The 9400-nt window shown below is 39.0% G+C and overlaps 1 pseudogene; it reads right to left on the bottom strand.

Moving 5' to 3' along the window:
- Positions 1-628: 628 nt before the first annotated feature.
- LOC130019353 (leucine--tRNA ligase, cytoplasmic-like) lies at positions 629-4725 on the bottom strand (annotated as a pseudogene).
- Between the last annotated feature and the right edge of the window lie 4675 nt (positions 4726-9400).

Raw genomic sequence — 9400 nt, 5'->3', positions numbered from 1 at the left:
TAGTGAATCTTTGCTTTTGTTTTTGTTTTGTTTTGTTTCCGATTACATCTGGCAGCACTCAGGGCTTACTCCTGGCTCTACACTCAGAAGAAGTTCGGGAAACTTCTGAAGTACTGGGAATAGAATTTGAGTTGACCACTGCAAGCCTTAGCCACTATATTATCACTTTAACCCTGTATCCTAAGGAAACTCTCCTGTTCTTCCAAGCATGTTCTTTTCTGCCTTACTCATGATGGCTAACAGGATCAGTTACTTTTGTCACTCTAACTTAGTTTTGTTGATGCATTCACATGAGAAACTCAAACTAATAACCAAAATATATAGGTTGTAGCATAGCTTCATTTCAGTGGAATCCTTGATGCTTCTCCAGAGAAAACTTATATATATATATATATTTATATATATATATATATATATATTTATATATATATTTTTTTTTCTGAGAAGGAAAAAAATATTTTTTAAGCCCAGAATCCCAGACTACCTAGGATTATTCGGATGACATGCAGAAATTGATGGTTAGGAAAGAAATCCACTGAAGTCTCCTCTAAGGGTCTCAATCCCCTCTGAGGCACAGTCACAGTGGCTGCGTGGTTGGAAACAAGAACAACCCTCCCCGAGGCCACCATTAGAGAACCAGGTAGATGATGGTGTCCCCGACATCTGCCCGCAGGCCATTCTCAGTGAGGTGGACTTTCCTGCTTGGGAGGTCCACGTGGAAGACCGCTTTGCTTTGTGATGGACGTCTTCTCCACTGCTCATTCCCCAGGACAGGAACTCACCGTGGATCCAATGGGGGTGGGGGGAGTCATCGAACCGTATCAGCTTTACTTTGGAGAGGTCTTTGATTCCCCGGTACATTTTCATCAAACGCCTGATGATGGAATTGCGGTTATCTCCTTGTCTGATTTCAATTCTGGTTGAGAAGTGACCATTGTACAGCTGGGCATTCACTTGGGACATGGACATGCCAGGTTCTGTTCTGAAAACATTAAGTAGCTTTCCAGGACAGCAATCTTCCCAGACTTTATCTTCTGCTTCGGAGACAAACTTGACCTCTATGTGTTCAAGCTCAAGGGAATTGTTCAGGTAGGCTATATTCTCCATAAGTACAGTCTGTTCATCAAATTTTAGTTGTAAATCTAGAACCCGAGGTCCTATTTTCTCTAGATTTTCCTTAATCATGGCAACAAACGGCATCACTTTCTTCATGTATTTCTTCAATTCTGGTAAACTGTCTAGTTCACTAGCAATAACTTTGTTACCAGGCAGTTTTCCATTGTTGGTCTCAAAGTGCTTATGGAGCACTGATAGAGTGACATGTTGCCAAGAGGGATAGTTCTTCACCATGTAGATCGTGCAGTATGAAGCCTCCTTCTGAGGAAGCTCCTTGTCTGTCTTCTTCCCTTTGGCTGGCATCATATAGTTCTTGAGTCGCAGCCGAAGATCATGAGCCACTTCCATAAGGTATTGTGAAGAACATATCAAGGCTTCATCCATGGTACCCGCCACAGGCCACGAAGCATTCATAATGGAGTTTGACTTTCTCAGGATCATCCACATATGCTTACACAGATGTGGGCAGAACAGAGCCAAGAGGAGAATCTGGACTTCAGTGAACCAGAATAAGAGGTCCCTGTGAATCCTTTAATGGCCAGTTCCTGGTACTTATCTTTGGAGGCCTGAAGTTAAAAAAAAAACCCTGTTTTCAAAGCTTATTTGAACATCATCTTTTCAAAGTTTTGATCTGTTTTTATAATTCCTGCATTCATTTCACTGTCAAAGACTCTGTCATTTAAGGTGCTGGCAGCACCGCTCCTCAGGCTGTCTCAGTTGGTGACCATTTCTTGCACCCACTCTACCCAGGTGTACAGGCAGAGGATGCCCACATCTGCCATGGCTTCCACGAAGTTGGCATCTTCAATGGTGTCACCGGTGTCAGCCAGAGCCAAGTGCATTCTATCGACTGAAAACTTGTCAATAGCTTGGATAAGAGTGAGAAAGTTGACTGTAGATTTTGACATCTTCTCTGAGTTGAGGAGAAGATGCCCATTTGCTCTCACCGCTGCCAACCACTTGTCACTCTAATCTGGCCACATTGCAACATGATTATAAAGGTGATAGGAAAGATGGTTTGGGACAAGATACTTGGAAGATACCTGAAGATCCACAGGATACCAGAACTCAAACTCCTGCCATAATTTATCTAATTTTCCCTTTGGGATCTGTGTCTTAGGAAATGGAGTATTCTTAAAGAAAACTTCCTTGGTCATTTGTTGTGGTCAGATGCCCAGGGGGGACTTGGCCTGTCCATTCAGGTGACCCCCTGCAACAAGTATGTGACCGTGTAGAAGGCCATGTAGATGCTGGAGTCGGAGAGAGACTCAATCAGCCATTGTTTGTCCCACGGCAGATGGGTACCTAAACCATAGGTCCTGGAGTAAGAATGCTCTCGGAGCCAATCTAAGGTGGCTTTGAAATTCCTCCTGGTCTCGTCACAGAATGTTTCCAGGTTCTTCAGGCACTGAGATGTCTGCTTCTTCCCGTTCTCTTCTCCATAATCCAAGTATCACTGATCACACATAGTCACGACGCACTCATCTGAAGACCTGGACATAACTTCTTTCTCTGGTTCCATGTAAATAAATACATCTTTAGTGTGGATCATCTTTCTCTGATGTCTTCTTCACATCTTGAAACTTTTGTCCTTCAAGTCCATCCACCAACATTATACCATCATAAAACCCTTTCAAATATAACTTCTCCTTTGCTTTAGCAAGTTTTTGTTGGTCATTCTGGCTCTGAATTTTCAACTCCTCACAAATGGTTATGACAGAAAGGTTTCCAAAACCCGGGATCTCAATGACTGACACCAGCTAGAATGGCAAGACCATATCATCTCGGATTCCATATTTTGCTCCTAAGGCTTGCTTTTTCTTCAAGTCTCTGAGGGCAGCAAAATCATCAGGGGAGTCAGAGGGGACCCTTGTGACTACACCGGTGCCTTTAACCTCCTTAATGGTGAGCACTGGGAGAACGCAGATGACCTTGTAACATGTCAAGGACACAAAAATCGAGGCACCAATTATTTCCTCTCTCATGAGCTCTTTGATGACAGGCACCACATTGTTGTCTCTAGTACAAACAAACAAACAAACAAACAAACACTGTCCTCCCATTGTTCATCGATTTGCCCAGTAACAGCTCCATTTTTGAGACTTGTTACTGTGTTTGGCATATTGAATACTTCACGGGTAGCTTGCCAGGCTTTGCCGTGCAGGGAGATACTCTCGGGAGCTTGCCGGGCTCTCCGAGAGGGGCGGAGGAATTGAACCCGGCTCGGCAGGACTGGCTGAGCACAAGACAAATGTCTACCGCTGTGCTATCGTAAAGCTCTGGAATGATATGTTCCTGGCTTCCCCCTGTGTGCAGATGAATATATCGCCACTTGCTGTCTCAATCCTGATATACTCGATGTCAGGGTGAACCCAGCAATTGGTCTGCCCAAACATGGTCTCAGGGTGCAGAGTAGTAGCTACCAAGAAGATGCTTTTTTGCCTTTGAGACCACTTAATTTATATATGGGTAAGGCTCAAGCACTTTCAGTTTGATTAAAGAATATTTCTGTGATCCAACACCTGTTCCCGTTTGCCTATCATGGTCCCATACAAGGCTGTCCATTCTTTGGAGAATAAATGGTATACCTCTTTCCAAACTTAATTTTATTTCTTTCTCTTAATGTTAAAAACCGCCACCTGACAAATGAATCATACTATGGATTAACATCAGTGGTGTTGAAGGAGTGACACTAGTCTTCCTTCAAACCCATTCTCTTCAAATCCTGAATGGCCAGTGGTGGGAAGTAAGTAAAAGTAAAGGCCCTCCCGTTGATCATCGATTTGCTCGAGCGGGCCCAGTAACGTCTCCATTGGAGACTTTGTTGTTACTGTGTTTGGCATATCGAATACATCATGGGGAGCTTGCCAGGCTCTGCCCCGCGGGCGAGATACTCTCGGTAGCTTGCCGGGCTCTCTGAGAGGGGCGTAGGAATTGAACTCGGGTCGGCCATGTTGGCTGCGTGCAAGGCAAACGCCCTACCGCTGTGCTATCGCTCCAGCCCAGTGGTGGGAAGTAATTGAGCCAATGCTCCGCTTTGGAAAACTTTACTATCTCTTCATCAGACAGACCCAGGGACTTCATAATGCACCACTGGTACTTGGAAGATCCAGCTTTAGCCAAAGCCTTACTCTTTTTCCCTTTAGCTTTATCCTTCATTACTGTATCCTCTGTTTTAACATTGGTTTCTTCCTCTTCCTCCTCCTTTTCTGGAAAATCAGGGGGGCAACCATAGAGTTGTACTTCTCTTTTCAATTTGTCAGCACATGCCTTGATAGGTATTCCAGTACAGTGCAAACCAAAGGGGAACGGGCAACTTTTTCCTTTCATTCTCTGGTACCCTACTGCAAACTCACATTTGGATAAAGAAAATGTGTGTCCCAAATGAAGCCTCCCATTCATATATGGATATGGAAAGGTTACAAACTACTTGCCCTTGCCAGCCTGCTTCTCTAATTTTGATGCATTGACCTCAAAGACTTTCTCTGTATCCCATTTCTGTTGGACTTCTTTCTCAATCTTCTTCAAAAAGTCCACTTTGGCTGTTCCTTTTCCTTCCACCATGGCGCAGAGCAGCCGCTCTGGCAAACACCCTACAGTGAGCTCAGCGACCCCCCCTCCCAACCCTCCTAAAGGAGTGGTTACAAACTCTCCCCTCCCTTCCGAGGCCAAAAACATATTTTTAGTGACTTTATGAACCAGTTATAACAAAGTAGTGGTTAAGTATATGCAGACTCACTAAATAGACCATTAAAGCAATAGAGATGGGGGGAAATTCCCTACTTCTACACTTTGGTAACTGGACTTACATTTTCTACCTTGTGAGAGCACTGTTCTATAAATCAACTCTTGGTTCACTGCATATGCCACGGTGAGGAGAATAATTCTTTAATTTCCAAGTATTCTTTGAACTGTCAGCTTAGTCAAACATGGTAACATTACACAACACTGTGCTTCCAGATAAAGCAAGATTTTTCACGTATTCACATGCTCTTTATAATTCCTTTTCATCACAGTTTATTTGGTTTGAGAACCATCCCTAACACCCCATTTTGATTAATCTGACATTCTGTGTACCACAGATCATGCAGCAAGTGAAAATAAGTTGAAAAATAAGTGAAAATAGGGATTGAATATTCAAATGAAGTAAAATTACTGACTCATAGCATGGAATATTTTCAATGTAAGTAACTTTAAATTGGTTATTAAAGAATGTTGCAAGATACAGGGTTCAATATCTCACTATGTTAAAAACTTGCTCGATATTGCTTTGGTGTGGCTATACCAGATTTAATAAGTAGAACTTTAAGTTGTTGAGATAAGGCATATCTACCATCTTTGTAATAAAATTTCTTCTTTCATGGTATCTTGAAACTAGAAGGACTTTAGCACAATGAGTCATATTGAATACTTATTTGTTGAATTATCCCAATGTTGTGGACATTATAGAATGGGCATTAATATGAAACTCAGTTTCATTGTTTGTAGTTCTCAAGTTTACTTCAAGACTCATTTTAATCCAATTATTTTTATGGCATTCTTTATATGTGTATAGCCAGTGGTTCCAGCTACATTATTTAAAAAATTACTATTTTTCTCCATTTCAATTGTCCTTGATCAAAAATTAGTAAATACTATTGTGAAAAAAGTATTTTCATTTTTTTTTCATGTCTGGATATATCAACACCATATCTCTTGATTATGATAACTGTACAATAAAATTTGAAGTTGGCAGGAATATGTCCTTAGACATTTTTTTAATTTTGAAAATAATTTTGAATAATGTGAGCTCTTATATTTCAAATGAAAATTAGCTTGCTTTTAATTCAATTTCATATTGCTCACTTCTATAACGTTATCTTTATATATGTTAACCTCATGACAACAGAACTGAAGTTACCAGATGGGAAGAAGGTGGATGACTGGAGCAAAGTTTGAAGAAATCCAATAGATGGTGATGACTTTTTGTTCAATAAAATAAATCAAGTGGGGAGAAGTAATATCTAAATGTAAATATAGGAGCAATATCTATGGTCCACAATTTAGGTCTTTATTCCTTACAATATAAAAGGTAGAAAGAACTAGAGTAAAAAATTGAACTTCACAGTTTAAATATTTCCATTTCAAGAACACCTTCTCTTGAGAGAACAAAAGGGAATCCCTGCCACAGAGGCAGCGTGGGATGGGGCAGAGGTGGGTGGGAGGTATACTGGGATCCGTGGTGGTGGGAAATGGGCACTGGTGGAGGGATGGGTATTTGATCATTGTATAATTGAAACCCAAGCACAAAAATTTGTAGGTCTACAACTGTACCTCATGATGTCTCACTAATAAAAATTAAAAAATAAAAAAAAGAACACCTTCTTTTGAAAATGAAAAGAAATACAAACAATTAATCAAAAAGTACAAGCACCTCAAAAGTCTATCAATTGATGAATGACATCAAGCAATGTACTCAAGTACAATATACTAAGCATATTTTCTGGCCATAAAAATTAAGTGTTTATATATACTGCAATATGAATGCAACTTAGGCATATTATTATAAGCAAATTACCAGGTACAAGCAATTAGCCACATAGAGCCAGAGTGATAGTACAGCGGGTGGATGTTTGCCTTGCACACAGCCAAGTCAGTTTGATCCCTGGCTTACTCTGAGACTGCCAGGAGTGATCCAAAAACTGCACTGCCTGGTGTGGCCCCAAAACCCACCAACTAACAAAATAACAAGAAAATGATTGACCAGTAATTTTAGGTGCACTCACAGTCTGAGTATCTCAGTAGTGACCCTGAATCTCCAATTACCCCAGTAACCAGAACACTGTGAGCACTACAGACTGTGCCACTATTCACATACTAAACATACTGCTAATTACAGTATTTCTGTCCATCTGAGCTTGAAGCTAAAACTATTTGGTATTTTTATTTGATGTTAAGAAAATTACACTTCGTTTAAGTCTGCTTAGATGAGTTGTTTTTACCTCTAATGAAAGGGCTCGAAGTTGCATATAATTAATGCCTGAATTATATAAGGTTAGTGAGATATTACCCAAAAGAGATAAGAAACCAGATGGCAACTAAAAATAAAGTTAAACCATGCTGCTGTTTTATCCTGATGTCAGCTCTAATTAACCTTGAAAATATAGAAGTTTTTCTTTGCCCATTAAAATAAAATATAGCAGATTAGGAGATCATTTTTAATTTTGTAGACTTCTTTTTCATAGTATAGTAGCAAAACTATTACTCTCTGGAGCTTTATTAAGAAGAAAAAATGCTTCTTTCACTATTCCCAACACACAGAGCAAGGATCAATTTTCTTGTATGACTCTGTGGGTGAAGTTGAAATTACATTCTAGTCAATAGATTTCCAAATATGAAGTGAAGATCTAATTTGTTTAGTAAAACCCAGCAAATTTTAGTAATATTTTCTTTGAAATTTTTGTAGCTATAATAGTTAAAATAGATAAAACTGGAACCATCTTAAAGGATAGGAAAACATTTAGGTCATAAATTTTAGGAGGGCAATTCACCATGTCACTTTTCATGAATTATTCAATATACTTGTCCAAAAAAAAAAAAAAGGAGAACCAATGCAATGAATGAGTCATTCACTGAGTTCTTTTATCTAGTTGAAGCAATTATTTAAATTTCATTTAAAACTTATAAGAAATATGCAGAGAAAGAGAGAAGAAAGTGCAAGAACAGAGTAAACAGAATGATTACAATGAATAACACTGCACGCAATGCATACAAAGTCATATGACTTGATTCTCTTTTCTAGTATACTACTTTTCTAGTATTTTTGAGTATTCTCAAGCATGAATACCTTAGCTATTCCTGAAAAAATTTTGGATCCTTTCAGGGACTTTCAGTATAAAATCTTATAATAGCCCAGAATAGAATGGTCTACAAACAAAACTGGTACAACAACGTAGCCTGTACAAATTGGTCAATGCCATAAGGGTCAAGAGTACTCACTGGTAGAGAGAGGGGCACTTTTCTGGTAGCTATAACATATTCATATTAAATACTGACATTGACAACCCTAATACTAATTTAACAATGGGCTGTACAGACTAAAGAAAACTCAGAGCCTAAGACCATGCCTTGTGGACTTGTGTGTGGCAGACCCTCAGATACTACTACCAACATTACGTGCTCTGTCACCCCATGGTGTGGTCGTCTGAGAACAACTGGGGTTTTCTTGGCAGCTGCCATCAGCATCAGAGGACCTGAAAGGCACCTCATCACCCCACCCACCTGATTTCTGAATGATTTGGTTCACTGGTCAAGTATAACAGGAGTGTCCCCTGGCTTTCCTCCTGATGGCTTGGGATGCCCCCTTGCCCTCTCCAAAAATAGTGGAAAGTTTAAGTAGGATGAAATTAAAGTCACTGTGGTTTTTATCATAAAAATAAATATTTATGTGTCAATGTTTACTTTAATGGCTTCTCTATCTGGGTAACTCATTTATGAGAGATGCTATTTTCCTAACAGATTATCCAGGACTTTCTGGAAATCCCAAGATTTTTTTTTTGCTAATAGCAATTGTATGAACAATAAACACCTACAACATAATAAATATCAGTTGAAAAAATAAAAGACTCAAATACATATTTAACTAGTACTTTGCAATGTACAATTAATATGCAGCTATTCAGATAAAAATTCATATACTACATTTGATGAAGAAATAAAAACAACTAACTTTATATTCTCTTTTAGCTTCATAGTCTTCTATAGCTACAGAAGTTTACAAGATCAGGCTGGAGCAATAGTATAGCTGATAGAGTGCTTGCCTTGCACACAGCTGACCTGGGTTCGATTGATGGTATTCCAAATGGTCCCTTCAGCACAACTAGGAGTGATCCCTGAATCCCTGTTTGCTTTTTCAATTTTGGTAAAAATAGCAATTGAATTGTAGCTCAAGCCAAATAAAGAAAACAAATTTCAAATTTCATATAGTTTGTGATGTGTAACCCCTGAGCACTGACAGTTATAACTCCCCTCCCCCCCCAAAAAAGAAGAAAGTTAGCAGGGGTATTTTTTTTTTTGTGATACTTTCTGGCATTTAAAGTATATTCTATGAAACGTTTTTTAATTACTGAAAATAAAAAGAAACTGATGTCTTATTTTATTTTGTTTTTGTTAATACCATAACTCATGTTTTATACATGATACAAATTCTGGCTGTGACAATAAAGATGGAATCATCTTATATTTAGCAATATAAAGAGATTCATAATACTGTTACACTTTAACTTTGAAACATTCCCTAGTTACT

The sequence above is a fragment of the Sorex fumeus genome, unplaced genomic scaffold (genome assembly GCF_029834395.1).
Source record: "Sorex fumeus unplaced genomic scaffold, SorFum_2.1 ptg000008l, whole genome shotgun sequence".
Taxonomy (NCBI): Eukaryota; Metazoa; Chordata; class Mammalia; order Eulipotyphla; family Soricidae; genus Sorex; species Sorex fumeus.
Note: the sequence above shows the minus strand (reverse complement) of the source record. Positions and strands in the feature narration are given on the sequence as shown.